At 46.2% G+C, this 16,258-nt stretch overlaps 1 protein-coding gene across 1 annotated transcript in view; it reads right to left on the bottom strand.

Moving 5' to 3' along the window:
- TOR1A (torsin family 1 member A) overlaps positions 1-16,258 on the bottom strand; it is a 46,986-nt gene that overhangs the window by 13,070 nt on the left and 17,658 nt on the right. The gene's annotated exons all lie outside the window — the stretch shown is intronic.

Genomic DNA, 16,258 nt, shown 5'->3' with positions numbered 1-16,258 from the left:
AAGAGGAGGTCAAATGGGAGAGCGTTCACACTTGCAGGACCCAGGTGAGCATATGTGGGCCTTCATCGTAGTACATTCTACTTTTCTGTAGGTTCAAAACTTTTTTTTTCCCCCAAACTGAAATGCTGTCAATTTGCTAAGAAAGAGGGTCTTGCTTTCTTGTTGCATTAGGAGTGGGTCTGGGAACTTTCTCCCTCTTCTCTCTCTTCCTCTGTAATGCTCCAAGGATCCCTGACTAAGGTATGCTGTTATGCGTCAAACAGATGTCATGGGCTAGCCAGGGAGATGTCGTGTGCTAGCCAGGGAGCCTCACTATTCTTCTTGATGCTGTTCCCAGGGAGAAGTGCTACCGGAACACCTTCAGAACCCTTGTCCCCATCCTTACTGAGCTGGTATACCCTAGACATTGGTTCCAAATCATGTCAGTTTGGCCATTGCAGCCACATCCCCAAGCAAAGGCCCTTTGGCCAGAACAATAAATAACGCCACCAAATTTGGACTGACTTCACCAAACCAACTTCGTTTAGTCTAGAGTCATGCTTCTCAATATGTAGGACGGTGGTCACAGTGCCCTTTTGAAACAGGAGGGAAGGGTGCAGGGCACAACCTTTAAAGGAATGAGATAGCCATAGGACAGGACAAAAACTGGTTAAAACTAACTAGATCCAAGATGGAGGAAGATTTGACTTCCATTGGACCGTGAGCCTCATTGTACACTCATTGCAACACATTAGCATAAGCTAAGGGACACACCCACCAGCTCCAAGACAGTTCCAAGGCCAACCATCAAAAATCAAAAAGTGGGCAGTGGCCCAATTCCTGGAAATCTCTGCCTCTTCCCCAAAACAACTGGAATAATCTTCGCACTCATTAGCCTATGAAATTACCCAGCCCATAAAAACTAAGCACGCCATATTTTGGGGCCTCTCGTCTTCTGAGATGGGCCACACTCTGTGGAAAGTGTTTCTCTCTTAATAATCCACTTCTTACCTATCACTTTGTCTCTCACTGAATTCTTTCTGAGAGGAGGCATCAAGAACCTGAGCTTCAGGACTTCCCTGGTGGCGCAGTGGTTAAGAATTCCCCTGCCAATGCAGGGGACATGGGTTCGAGCCCTGGTCTGGGAAGATCCCACATGCTGCAGAGCAACTAAGCCCATGTGCCATAACTACTGAGCCTGTGCTCTAGAGCCCTCGAGGCACAACTACTGAAGCGCGTGCACCTAGAGCCTGTGCTCTGCAACAAGAGAAGCCACCACACTGAGAAGCCCATGCACTGCAACGAAGAGTAGCCCCCACTCTCCACAACTAGAGAAAGCCCACACGCAGCAACAAAGACCCAACACAGCCAAAAATAAATAAATAAATACATAAATTTTAAAAAAAAAGAACGTTGGCTTCATTAAGATCAGGTATGTGATCTCAATTAAAAGACTGTGGGTTCAAGTCCCGATCTGAGGTGCACAGTTTCACTTTGAGACTCTGAAAATGACAAAATTCCCCTAAAATACACACACGCATATTTTAGATGTCATGTCAAGGAGCTGACAGAAGCTGTGATGGCCACCAAGCTGTGATGTCCACCCACTGGCCCTAGGTTGAAATTTGACGGGCTAGACAGAAACGGAAAACAACCTAAATGTCCATCAACTGGCAAATGGAGAGACAAAATGTGACATGTCATTGGAATGGAATACTATTCAGCAGTAAAAGGAACTAGCTGCAGATACATGCCAAGACAAGGATGAACCTCAAAAACATGTTCAGGAAGAGAAGCCGGACACGGGAGACCACATAGTATATGGTCTGTTTATATGAAATGTCCAGAAAAGGCATAACTACAGCCAGAAAGAAGATTAGTGGTTTCCTGGGGCAAGGACAGGAACTAACAGTCAATGTGCATGAGTGATCATATTGGGATGATGAAATGTTTTACAACTGATTTATGGGTGATGGTTACATAATTTGGTACATTTACTAAAAATCACTCAATTGCGCACATGAAAAGCGTGAACAATCCCATATGCAAATGTGCCTCAATGCTGCTGTTTTTGAGTGTCACTGGGCTGGAACATACTGACTAACGGTTTGGGGGTTTCAGGCACACAGGGCCCCATCATTCTTACTGTGTCATCTTATCCCTGCTCTCATCTCCTTTGCCCTCCAGTCCTCAACGAATATCTGCTCTGCCCTGACTGGGCTGTATATCCTCAGGGAAGGAAGGGCTAGTGTCTCTCTTGCTCACCCTGTATCCCAGGGTCTGCTCAAGGAAGCTGCTCTCTAAATATTTGTCTAATGAGTGAAAGAAGGAAGGGATGGTGTCATCCTCTCCTTGGGGAAGTGGCAGGGGTTCCAGCTGCTCCCTTTTTTTTTTTAATTTAAATTTTAATTTTTTGTCTGGGCCACGCAGCATGTGGGATCTTAGTTCCCCCATCAGAGACTGAACCCGTACCCTGTGCACTGGCAGTACAGAGCTTAACCACTGGGCCTCCAGGGAAGTCCCTCTAGCTGCTTCTTTTATATGGTCATCAAATATCTTACCGCTGGGACTTCCCTGCTGGTCCAGTGGTTAAGAATGTGCCCTCTAGGACTTCCTAGATGGCTCAGTGGTTAAGAATGTGCCCTCTAGGACTTCCTAGATGGCTTAGTGGTTAAGAATCCACTTGCCAATGCAGGGGACATGGGTTCAATCCCTGGTCCAGGAAGATCCCATATGCCATGGAGCAACTAAGCCCATGCACCACAACTATTGAGCCTGTGCTCTAGAGCCCATGAGCCACAACTGTTGAGCCCATGTACCGCAACTACTGAAGCCCACTAGCCTAGAGCCTGTACTCTGCAACGAGAGAAGCCACCGCAATGAGGAGCCCTTACACTGCAATGAAGAGTAGCCCCTGCTCGCTGCAACCAGAGAAAACCCATGAGCAGAAACAGAGACCCAATGCAGCCACTAAATAAATAAATAAATAATAAAAAATAAACATTAAAAAAAAAAAAAAAGAATCCGCCCTCTAATGCAGGGGACAAGGGTTCGATCCCTGGTCAGGGGACTAGATCCTACATGCATGCTGCAACTAAGAGTTCACATGCCACAACTAAGAGTTTGCATGCCACAACTAAGGAGCCCACTGGCCACAACTAAGACCAGGAGCAACCAAATAAATAAATAAATATTTTTTTAAAATCTCACTACTATCCTTTCCCATGGCTGGGTACCTGGGAACATCTTTACCCCTCAGGAGAGCATTAAATTCTGTTCACCATGTTACGGTTTGAAACCCTGCTCTTGTTCCCTGGAATTGCTTACTTTAGAGTGATTTGGGCATTAGAGTCTAACGTTTCTACCGTTTACCAAAGGCTTACTCTGTGCCAGGGGCTTCATGTGTATAATCGCATTCAACCCTTGCAACAGTCTTGTAGACCAGGTGTTATTATTTCCCCTAGTTTGCACATCAGAAAACTGAGGCCCAGAGAGGTTAAGGCAGTCACCCAAGGTCACACAGCTGGTCAGAAGTGGTGTTGGGATGTGAACTCAGGACCTTCAAAGTCCAGGCACTTGAAAATAAACACACCTCTGGGTCATTCAATGGAATGATATCAATCAGACGCGGGGGTGGGAACCAGAGTTTCACTCAATCCCTTTTTTTTTTTTTGATTTGTTTTGTTTAATTAATTAATTTATTTATAGGCTGCATTGGGTCTTCGTTGCTGCACCTGGGCTTTCTCTAGCTGCAGAGAGTGGGGGCTACTCTTCGTTGTGGTGTATGGGCTTCTCATTGCGATGGCTTCTCTTGTTTCAGAGCATGGGCTCTAGGCGCGTGGGCTTCAGTAATTGACATGTGGGCTCAATGGTTGTGGTGCACAGGCTTAGTTGCTCTGAGACACGTGGGATCTTCCTAGAGCAGAGATCAAACCCATGTCCCCTGCATTGGCAGGCAGCTTCTTAACCACTGTGCCACCAGGGAAGTCCCCATCACTCAACCCCTTGTTGACATCTGTTTTAAGGCCTAAGAACTGCACGTTGGGTACTTTTAAGAACTAGAATATCGATACTTTCAATATCAGTGAGTGGCATTGCTACTTCAAATAGGAGTTCATTTGTTACTTGGATGCTGCTATTTTTGGTTGTTTGGTTTTTTTACCTCTGTCTCTCATGTTCTCAAATAAATTCTCTGCCTCTCCTTCTCTCTTGCAAAATTTCTTCCTTGTTTCAAGTTGCTGGGGTGAGCCTGTTTCCCCGTTTCTAATCCTGCGTGCTGGCCCCATCTAGTGGTAAGCTTGGGATGTACACCAGCCTCCCTCTGAGAAGTTGCAGGGCGAGACAAGGTTTGGGGGAATGAATGCAGCAGTCTTCAGGTTAGCAGAGGCCAGCTTCTCCAGATGTGTTCAAGCTACCTCTCTGGAGGCCACCTTAACTCTTTCACTTAACTATAAATTATTTCATCAAAGGAAACAACACCCCAGATTTAATAGATGTTACATTTTGCTGTATTTTCTTCAGCTCTCTTTAACAAAAATATCTTTAATAAAAGTATAACTCTAAACCCATCCCTTTGGCCTTCCTCCCCAAAAGCCACCTCCATGCCAAAAGTAGTGTATCAATTCCTTGTTTTGTTTTTATTTTAACCGCACATGTTAGGTATCCATACACAATGTGCATTTTAAACATTTATTTATTTATTTATTTATTTTGGCTGTGCTGGGTCTTAGTTGCAGCACACAGGATCTTTGGTGCGGTATGTGGGATCTTTAGTTGCGGCACGCTGGAGTTTTCAGTTGTGGCATGTAGACTTAGTTGCAGCATGCATGTAGGATCTAGTTCCCCGACCAGGGATCGAACCCAGGGGGCCCCCCTGCATTGGGATTGCAGAGCCTTACCCACTGGACCACCAGGGAAGTCCCACAATGTGCATTTTAAACATGTGAACACAGGGAATTCCCTGGTGGTCCAGTGGTTAGGACTCTGTTCTCTCACTGCCAGGGCTCAGGTTCAGGGAACTAAGATCCTGCAAGCTGCGTGGTGTGGCCAAAAAACAAACCAAAAAAAACACACAAATATGTAAGCACATAAATGGTGTACTGTACATACCCTTTAGCTACCTTTTCTTTTCCACTCAACTCTGGTTCCTGAGATTTATGGACATTGATACACACAGTTCTAGCGCATCCATCTGTATCTTCTGTATAATATTCCATTGTAGGACTAAACAATGGTTTGTTTATCCATTTCTCTGATGATGGAAAATTGGCTTTGATTCCAATTTTTAATATTACAAATAGCACCTCAACAAACATCCTTGAACATGTCTTCTTGTGTACATGGGTCCCTCTAGGACTGGGTGGTCACACGGGAAGGGCCAGAGGCAGCCAGGGCCCAGTCACCTCGTCCAGCAGCCCCTCCACTAATGCCAGTGGACTGTACCCATACATTCATTTTCTTCATGGGTCCTAATGTGATAAAGTCTTGAAGATGGAATTTCTGGGTCGCAGGGCATGTACATCTTCAACTTCTCCAGGTATTGCCAAATTGATCTTGTCTTCAATGCTACCACTTTAACTGACATCTGGGGAGAGGGGAGCTCTTGCTCCCCCCAAAGATCTGGGTGACTGCCATTTCCTGGGTATGTAGCTTAGAACTGGAGTGCATGCAACCGTCTGTTCATTTCACAGATATTTATTGACATCTGCTGTGCGGTGAGTAACAACATCCCTGTCTCTGACCCAGGAAGCTCATGTCCTTGACAGCCTCTGTAAAACTGGCAGGCTAACTTGTGAGCTTGCAAGCAGGGCAAAACCTGAGACACTTCTCTGTTCTTCACGAGGCAATTCCCCTTCCCACCATGTGCAAAGCACTGTCACAAGCCTGAAGGGTGCAAAGAGAAGGGTCCCCCTCGGCCTGTTTTGAAGGGTTATGATGGTTAATTTCATCCATCAGCTTGATTGGGTCATGGGATGCCCATATATTTGGTTACGTGTTATATCTGTTTGTGTCTGTGAGGGTGTTTCTGGATGAGATCAATGGTTTTTTGCTTTTGTTTTTTGGGTGGTTTTTTTTTTTTTTTTTGGTCACACCTCATGGTTTGAGGGATCTTAGTTCCACAACCAGGTATTAAACTTGGGCCCCAGCAGTGAGAGCAGTGATTCCTAACCACTGGACTGCCAGGGAATTCCCGAGATCAACATTTAAAGTGGTAAACTGAGTAAAGCAGATTGCCTTTCCCAATATGGTGGGTCTCATTCAATCCACTGAAGGTCTGAATAGAGTAAAAGGCTACGTAGGAAAGAAATCTCTCTCTGCCTCACTGATTTCGAGGTGTGACATTGGACTTCTCCTGCCCTAGAACTCAGATTCAGACTGGAGCTATACCTTCAGTTCTTCTGGGTTTGGACATCTCAGCCCCCATAATCATGTGAGCCAATTCCTTTTAATATATGTATTTATCCATACATATATTATACATCCTATTGGTCCATTTCTCCAGAGAACCCTGACTGGTACAGGGGGCTCACAGTTAAGAAAGGAACTTCACACCACACCCTGTTTTTTTATTAATAGTGTTTATTACCATCTGGTGATCACAGCAGTGTTTTTGTTCCTTTGCTTATTATCTACTCGCCACAGCCCCATGAGAGGAGGTCCCTGGTCTGTCTTGTTCACCCTTAGAGCCTGCCATATGGGCGATGCTCTAAGAATCCTGGTTGAGTGAATGAATGAACAAATTTAGGTGTTGGAACGAGGGCTGAGCAGGGTTGTTGGGCAGAGTGAGAATGCCGTGGCATTTATTGTTGTTGTTTTGAGTGTTTTATTTGTTTGTTTGTTTTGTTTTGGCTGCACTGTCTGGTATGTGGGATCTTAGTTCCCTGACCAGGGACCGAACCTGTGCCCTCTACAGCAGTGGGAGCTCACAGTCTTAACCACTGGACCACCCACCAGGGAAGTTCCAAATTGTCCACTTTATTTTTTTAATTAATTAATTTATTTATTGGCCATGTTGGGTCTTTCTCTAGTTGTGGCGATTGGGGGCTACTCTTCACTGCGGTGCATGGGCTTCTCTTGTTGTGGAGCACGGGCTCTAGGCACGCGGGCTCAGTCGTTGTGGGGCACGGGTTTAGTTATTCTGAGGCATATGGGATCTTCCCGGCCCAGGGATGGAACCCAGGTCGCCTGCATTGGCAGGTGGATTCTTAAGCACTGCGCACCAGGGAAGTCCCAAATTGTACACTTTAAATGTGTGCAGTTGGTTGTATGTCAACTTTACCTCAATAAAGTTGTTTGAAGGCATATGTAATATCTGTAGCCATCAAGATTTCATAGAAATAAAATGTGTATCACTGTATAAAAGCGAACAAGAAGAACACCAAACACCACGTGCCCCAGGAGAGCCCCTCTGTATAAAATAGACACCAATAAGACTTAAATGAGAATAGGGCTTAGGGTCGACAGTTGGCTTTTTACATGATCTAGGGGTTTGAACTTCTGTTGTCATTTTTTCCTGAAGGTCACAGAGGTAGTGAGAGTGGGATTTGAACCCAGCTCTCTGAGTCCTCAGGTCAGCAGCTGACAAGCACCCTGTAGTGCTTCCCTCGGTGCGAGCAGGTCTCTCCAGCCTTGAACAGCTTCCCATTCCCTTACAGTCAACTCCGAAACTCCCCGGGAAACAGGTGCGGACCAGGGGGCGCTGTCTCTGGTCCTGAAAATCTCTGCCCGCCGCCAACCCGAGGGCAGAGCCCGATCCACAGCGCCCTTCCAAGACTTTCCGGGTTGCTCTTCCAAGTCATGACGCCCTCAAGGAGTCAAGCTGGTGGTTTTGAATGCTTTCCATTAACAATTTAAACACTGTCGATGATGTTCCGAGAGAGAAATGATAGAAAGAGTAAAGGGGAAGGGGATAATATAGGTACCAGGAGATGGGTGGGAGGTGAAGTGGCCAGCCTTCCAGGGACAGTGATACAAGATGGCAGCTACCATGGGCTTGGGCAATTTATGAAAACAGCATGTGGGTCTGAATACCCAGAAGCGCTCCCCTTTGTAAGCTTTATAACCAAAATTAATATGAAATGGCGTTAATAGTTCTAACAGAGTGGTCGCCCCAGAACCATATCAGTGCTAGCACGATGGCAAAATTCATGTAGCTCAAACTTGTCCAAAGAGAGCTTCAGCGCCTAATGTTGTCTAAAGGAAATATGAAACTCCCTCAGCCGCCTGAAGGACAGTATTACAGCAATGAATAAAAAAGATAGATCACAGGCTCTCCACCACCCTCCACCCCAATCTGATTTCTTCATTTTCCACAGCAGCAAATTTCCTAGATACATCTTGCAGACCTCAGAGTATTGGAAGTTCCCATTCAAGGCAATTTCTCTGAAGGTGCTCTAAATGATACTAATTTCTATCTTTAGATACTCTTAGTGATACTGGAAATATACGTTGTTTTTATAATTTTGAAATGTTCTTAAAAGAGGGGAAATGGGGCACAATGCAGTGTCAGTATCATTATGTAGTCGGCGGGACACTTGTAGGGGCTCTTTTATGTCCATTCCTGAGGTTCAGATACATCTGGGTTGTCCAGAGAGCTCTTTGTGAGGGGTTTTGAGACCCTCTACCCTTGTGGTCATCTTCCCACCAACCATAAATTCCAGGGGCCAACTTCAAGATAAGTGACCAAATGACAAATCAGGAAATAGTCACATTTTCAAGAAAACAAAATGTCATTCGAGTAAGTACAATAGTGCAAACGGGGGTGGGGGGGGGGCGACCCAGGCACCACACCCTTGCCCACGGCTAGTTGATCCAAGGTCAAGACACCCAACCCAGATTGGCTCCATCAGCTTCTCTCTCCACGAGGGCGGTGCTGGAGTAACAGGGCCCCAGAGCTCCTGTCACTGAGGCCTACACACCCCACCTCTGGGGTTCTCTCTCCCAAGTCAGGATCACTCAGTGTCTTTTACATTTCCACGGGCCATCCTGGGTTCCTCTAAGAAGCCCTGGAGAAGCCCAGGCCAGTCGGTATCAGCATCTATTGCCTGGAAGCAAAGAACCTCACCTGACAGCACAGCTGGTAACAGGCAGGGGGATGCAGGCTGCAGAAGCTCAGGGAAATGTGGGGATTGGGACTTGATTACAGAACCCACAGGGAGGATGCTGCAGGAGATACCCCCTTCCCCACCTTCCATCTTCCAGGAGAGGGAAGCCCCAGAGCCCACAGTGACAAAACAGAGAAGCAAGTGTCAACCGGACTCCCCTCGGGACCACATGCCCACCGAGGGGAAGAGCTCCAGGACTCTGAGAAGCTGAGACCAAGACCCCCCTCCTCCACCAGCACCAGTTTAGGGCTGAGTCCTAACAAAATTGGAAAGTCGAAAGCAGTTGAAAGATACATGCAAATGTCAACATCTTGCCTCAGAGACTCCCAGGACTTTCTGTGAAGAATTGTCTGGGAAAACCTCCCACAGCATCCAAAGGGCCAGGACCTCTGGAGAGTTAAGTTCAGACTTGGATTCTACAAATGCTAAACCACATGGTGGTTTAATTCCATTTCTCCAGGTCTTTGCTGGAGAAAAAGTGGGATGCAGACAATTGTGTAGAGGACATCAGAGGTATCAGGAGGACTTGGCAGAGCTGGAAAGCCAGACCCTCAGAAATGGCCCCGCAGCCGTGCCTGCCCCACAGAGCAAAGTTCTGCATCCCCCCAGCCTGAGGCTCCTCCACACCTTCCTTTTAGCCTCAGCACAGCCCTGCTGGATCTCAGTAGAAAAGAGGAGCCACTTCCAGAAGGAACTGCGGGAATCCACTATTTTACATGATCAAGCAATCTGGGGGATGTGAGAGCTATAGATTTTGAAGGTTACCCGACCAAGGAGGGCCGGCAGAACTGAGGACAGCGGGGACGCACAGGAGACTCCGCATTCAGGGGCCAGCTCGGGAGACCAGGCGGCCGGGGGTCAGGCAGCTTTGGAGACTGATTAATGCAAACCTGGACCAAACACAGACCCTGTCACATGACATTAAAGGGCCTAAGTAGGGCAGGAGCCCCACATTGCAGGAAGCATACCCCTGGGTACCGCAGACTTTCTGTTTTTGTTGCAGACACATATGATAGGTGATCAGGAAAAGAGTATTTTATCACTTTAAATATTCATTTTCATGGATATAGAATAATTTGCCCATTTCACATCCACTGCATTCAACCATTTGAGCATTTCGGCCCATCAAATGCAATTTATACACTTTGACAAACCAATTTCAATTTAGAAGAAGTAAAGCTTATGTGATTATGATTTTTACAATATCACCGAGGGTCAGATAGTAGCACACACAAAACTGCCTTTTTAACAAAAGAAATCTTTTATTTGAGAATAATTTTAGACTTATAGAAAATTTGCAAAGATAGTACAATTTCCATATAGCCCACACCCAATTTGTCATGTTATTTTTTTTAATAAATTTATTTATTTATTTATTGGCTGTGTTGGGTCTTCGTTGCTGTGCAAGGGCTTTCTCTAGTTGCAGTGAGCGGAGGCTACTTTTCATTGCAGTTCGTGGGCTTCTCATTGCGGTGGCTTCTCTTGTTGTGGAGCACAGTCTCTAGGCGTGCGGGCTTCAGTAGTTGTGGCTCGAGGGCTCTAGAGCACAGGCTCAGTAGTTGTGGCACACGGGCTTGGTTGCTCCATGGCATGTGGGATCTTCCCAGAGCAGGGATCGAACCCGTGTCCCCTGCATTAGCAGGTGGATTCTTAACCACTGCACCATCAGGGAAGCCCTTGCCATGTTATTGACATCTTAATGGAAAGGGCTCCACTCTCACACCTAATCATCTCCCAAAGCCCCCGCTTCCTAATACCATCACATCAGGGGTCAGGCTTCAGCACACGAATTTGGGGGGTGAGAACATGCATTCCTTAGCAGCATCCCTGGCCCCCACATCAAAGCCCATCCTCTTGGAGAATGTTCTATTCTTGAACATTAAATGCATGTTTATGGAGTACCTGCTGTGTCCGTGGCACGGTTCCAGGAATTACAGACTCTGCACAGAGTAGACGAGGCCCCTGTCCTCCTGAAGCTCTCAGGCTGGCAGGAGAGATGGACAATAGACTGGGAAACTAATAGGGTGACAGGAGAGTAGGTGATTGGGTGGGTGGAAGAGAGGTTACTTTACATAAGGGTTACTTTACCTAGGTTGGGTGGGCTTCAAGCTGAGGTCTGAACATTCTTAGCAAGAGCTCAGGCAGACAGGGAAGTAACTTAAATGTCCATTTGACAGATGAGTAATAAAGAGGATGTGGGGGTATATATATCTATATCTATATAATGGAATACTACTCAGCCATGAAAAAGAATGGAATAACACCATCTGCAGCAACATGGATGGACCCAGATATTATCGTACTAAGTGAAGTAAGTCCAAAAGAGAAAGACCAGTGTCATATGATATCACATATATGTGGAATCAAAAAAAATGTTACATATGAACTTATTTACAAAACAGAAATAGACTCACAGACATAGAAAACAAACTTATGATTTCCACAGGGGAAAGGGGGGGGAGAGAGGGATAAATGAGGCGTTAGGGATTGACATATGCACACTACTATATATAAAATAAACAACAAGGACCTACTGTACAGCACAGGGAACTATATTCAATATCTTATAATAACCTATAATGGAAAAGAATATGAAAAATTATATATATAATATATATATATCTGAATCACTTAGCTATACACCAAAAACTAACATAACATTGCAAATCAACTCTACTTCAATTAAAAAAAATAGTTGAGGGCTTCCTAGGTGGCACAGTGGTTGAGAATCTGCCTGCCAATGCAGGGGACACTTGTTCCATCCCTGCTCTAGGAAGATCCCATATGCCACGGAGCAACTAAGCCTGTGTGCCACGGCTGTTGAGGCTGTGCTTTAGAGCCCATGAGCCACAACTATTGAGCCTGTGTGCCACAACTACTGAAGCCCTCGTGCCCAGAGCCCACGCTCTGCAGCAAGAGAAGCCACTGCAATGGCGAGCCTGTGCACCACAACAAAGAGTAGCCCCCACTCGACGCAACTAGAGAAAGCCCGTGTGTAGCAATGAAGACCCAACACAGCCAATAAATAAATGAATAAGTAAATAAATAAATAAATAAGTTAAAACAAAAGAGTTGAGGCAGAGAGAACAGGATGGGAAAAGGTCAAAGAGGAAGGCAGGAGCACAGCACGTACAGCTTTGAGGTCAGAGTAAAAAGGGTGGATTTTTTCCTAAGGGCTTTTGGGACCCATTGACAGGTTCAAAGCAAGACCAACACGATCCAGTCTCCTGTGAAAAGACCACCTGTCTCTGTCGAGGGGAGAACAGATCAGGGAGGACCAGGGTGGATACAGGGGACTCCCTGGGGACTGCTGTGGTCATCCATGTGACAGATGATGGTGGCTTGGATTGGGGGTGGCCAAGGAGATGGAGATGGCTGAAGAGTTCTTGGGTGTGTTCTGGAGATGGGGCCGGCAACCTGTTGATGGGCCAGAAGTGGAGGCTGGGGGAAGAAATAATCCAGGACAAGGGGCTTGGGGCTAAGCAGCTAGTAGAGGATGGTTCCACTTCCTGAGACAGGGACCGTGAGGCAGGAACACATTTGGAGAAAACGGTCCAGACTTCTGCTTTGACAGTGTAGGCGCTGAGATGTCTGGTGAACAGGCAAGAGGAGACGTAAAGCGTGCAGCTGCATGCAGGGGCTGGAGAGAGAAAGTCATCAGGGACCCCCTCACTCAGGGAGAGAGGACAGAGAGGGGGTCTAGAACGGAGCCTCGGGGTCCTTCAGGATTGTAGAGGGGGCAACAGGGAAGACATGGCAACCAAGGAGGCTGACACTGAAGAGGAAGGAGGCCATCTAGCCAGGGGACTGAGCTCCAGGTCAATACACAAGTCCTTCCCCAGCAGCTGGGAATCCAGAAAGGAGGTGTCAACTACTTACAGTAAATGTAGGGTGTGGACACGCGGGCTGAAGAGTAAATCCTTACTGGGCAGGCTCTGATTTGGGGTAAGGAGGCTCACACTTTTTTTTTTTTTTTGCTCACACATCCCTTTGCATGCCTTCAGATTAATATAGAAACTTTTCATTGTAAGTTTCAGTGGTTGCAAAAGACACCATTTCCTGTCTACTTACTATAAGCATGGACATTTTCAGATAACATTGTTACTTTGCTCTTCTGGGTCTGCTCAGTGGAATTTGAAGCCAGAGCAGCCTTAGCTGCCATCATCCATTTATAAAATGCATGAACAAGTCAGAGGTTTACAATCAGTTTTGTGTACTTGAACTTACATTTCCATTCCATTCCCCCATCAAATGTCATCTTAATGAAGTGTACTTTCTGACTGAAGTAGTTTATTAATCATCATATCTTATTTCTCTGCCCCGTTACCAAGTCTAAGCTCACTCTGCTTACTGCACAACAGGCCCATACATCGAGAGACAGGTGTTGAGGCAAGGAAGAGCAACTTTAATCAGAAAGCCAGACATCCAAGAAGATAGTGGACTAATGTCCTAGAGTACCATCCTCTCAGGGTCTGGATGCTAGTTTCTTTTATAGAACGGAAAGGGGGAGATGGTGAGGAAGTAAAGTAAAAAGGCCATAAGTCTTGCAAAACATCTCCTGGTTAGGCCAGCCTCAGGGCAGGGATGTGTTAATTTCTTCTTTCTTGCAGTCATTCACAGGTGGGCAGGGTCAGAATGTTTCCCTGTGAGCTGAACAAAGGCACCTTGGTTCAACAGTTAGGCAGAGGGGCAGGGCTCCTCAAGGGAGGCCACTATATATGCCAATAGCTATGGACAACATCCTTTTAGTGATTACAGTAACAAAAAGCAATGGAGAACAAAGGTTAAAGTAAAAGAAACAGATCCAACAGGGAGTCAGATTTTGTTCTTCCTTGTTACACAACAAAGATATATGTATATACTACAAATTAAAATGTAATATGAAGCTTTTTCTGGTGACCACAAAGCTCTAAGTGTTAAAACATTTCTTTTGGATTACTGTGTATTAGTACATAAATGATCAAAACAACATAAACATGTTACAAATTTTTTTAAGATTTATTTTATTATTTATTTATTTATTTAATTTTTGGCTGCATTGGGTCTTCATTGCCTCACACTGGCTTTTCTCTAGTTGCAGAGAGCGGGGGCTGCTCTTTGTTGTGGTGCACAGGCTTCTCATTGCAGTGGCTTCTCTTGCTGCGGAGCATGGGCTCTAGGCATGTGGGCTTCAGTAGTTGCAGTGCGTGGGCTCAGTAGCTGTGGGTTTTGGGCTCTAGAGCACAGGCTCAGTAGTTTTGGCGCACAGGCTTAGTTGCTCCGCTGCATGTGGGATCTTCCCAGCCCAGGGACTGAACCTATGTCCCCTGCATTGGCAGGCAGATTCTTTTTTTTTTTTTTTTTTTTTTTGGCAGACAGATTCTTAACCACTGCACCACTATGGAAGCCTCATGTTACAAATTTTAAAATAAATAATTATTACACCAAGAAGTAAGATTTTATGGAAAATGTATCTATTAATGAGATGGACGGGATTCCCTCTCTTTTTCTTTTCCATTTACTCTGTGTTTCTGTAACAGGGAAGAGCTAAATCAGACTCCATGTTGGCTCTGTTTCTTTGACTTTAACCTTTGCTTTTCATTGCTTTTGTTATTATAATCATACATAATGGCCTGAAAGAAGAAATTAACACATCCCCTCCCAGAGGCTGGCCAAACCAAGAGATGCTTTGCAAGACTGAGAGCCCTTTTTACTTTGCTTCCCTACACCTATCCCTCTCTATTCTGCCTTTTTACTTCCGCCTCTCCCTCTCTGATTCTATAAAAGAAACTGGCATCCAGACCCCGATAAGATGGTTTTTTGGAGACACCAGTCTGCCATCTTCTCTGTCTGCCAGCTTTCCAAATAAAGTCGTATTCCTTGCCTCAACACCTCAACTCCAATTCATTGGCCTGTCATGTGGTGAGCAGAGCAAGCTTGCACTTGGTAACATATCCATAGGGGGAAATCACTGAGTGATTTTTCTTCTTTCCAGGCAGCCAGAGGTAAGAAAGAGGAGGTGAGAAAGGAGCCTGCAGGAGGCTGGGCCAGTGGGGTCTTGCTCAGGGAGGACAGAGGCAAGAGGCTGAGTTTTTACTGTATGGCATGGGGAATTAATCTATAATGTTAAAGAATCTGAAAAACAGAATCACTTTGCTGTATACCTGAAATTAACATAACATTGTAAGTCAACTATACTTCAATTTAAAAAAGAAAAGGAAAGGAAAGGGGCTGAGTTTCTAGCATGGCATCCTTACAGTGATCCACGCCACATGACATTGGGAAGTCTTCATCTGCCTCCAGGGGTTCACATAGCCCAGGCTGAAGATGGCAGGCCTAAGACACGGTAAGGTCCACCACAAGGGCTGCCACCCTACCTCCAAAGGTGGGGGCTCAGAGCACCTCTCCTGGGACCCCTGACAAGCTTTCTCCACCAGGGCTGGTGTCAGCAGGTGCCTTGGCTGCCAGGCTCTCATTACCTGTTGAACCTAATCAGTTCTCCTGCTGGCTCTGGGACAGAGGCTGCCTCGGGCATGTGGTTGGCCAAGTCCAGCATGTTCCCTGGGGTGCAGTTGTGAGAGATGGTGGGGCAGCTCTGTGGCCTCTGGGGGCTTCACAACTCAGGATGGGGGGTTGTGCAGAGAACAGGAGGTTGGGACCATAAAAGGCACAGAACCTGGTTCATTCCCTCTCTTCCAAGCTGAGTGGCTCTGGATATGTGACCTCACTTCTCTGGGCCTCAGTTTCCCTATCTGTAAAGTGGGGGTCAAAACGGTCTCTTTTTTTAAAAAACTTGATTATTTTTTTGGCTGCGTTGGGTCTAAGTTGCTGCACGCAGGCTTTCTCTAGTTGTGGCAAGTGGGGGCTACTCTCGTGGTGCACAGGCTTCTCATTGCAGTGGCTTCTCTTGCTGCGGAGTGCAAGCTCTAGAGTGTGGGCTCAGTAGTTGTGGCTTACAGGCTCCAGAGATCAGGCTCAGTAGTTGTGGCATGCAGGCTTCGTTGCTCCACGGCACGTGGAATCTTCCTGGACCAGGGTGGAACCCGTGTCCCCTGCATTGGCAGGCAGATCCTTAACCACTGCACCACCAGCGAAGTCCCTGAATATTTGTTGATAGACTGGCTGATGAGTGAACTCAACCAATTTTGGCAATGCTTGGGCCAAGGTTACCTGGACCACTGCAACAGCCTCCTCAA

Source organism: Hippopotamus amphibius, chromosome 2 (genome assembly GCF_030028045.1).
Source record: "Hippopotamus amphibius kiboko isolate mHipAmp2 chromosome 2, mHipAmp2.hap2, whole genome shotgun sequence".
Classification (NCBI taxonomy): Eukaryota; Metazoa; Chordata; class Mammalia; order Artiodactyla; family Hippopotamidae; genus Hippopotamus; species Hippopotamus amphibius.
The sequence above is the reverse complement of the archived record's forward strand: the minus strand, read 5'-3'. Positions and strand labels throughout refer to the sequence as shown.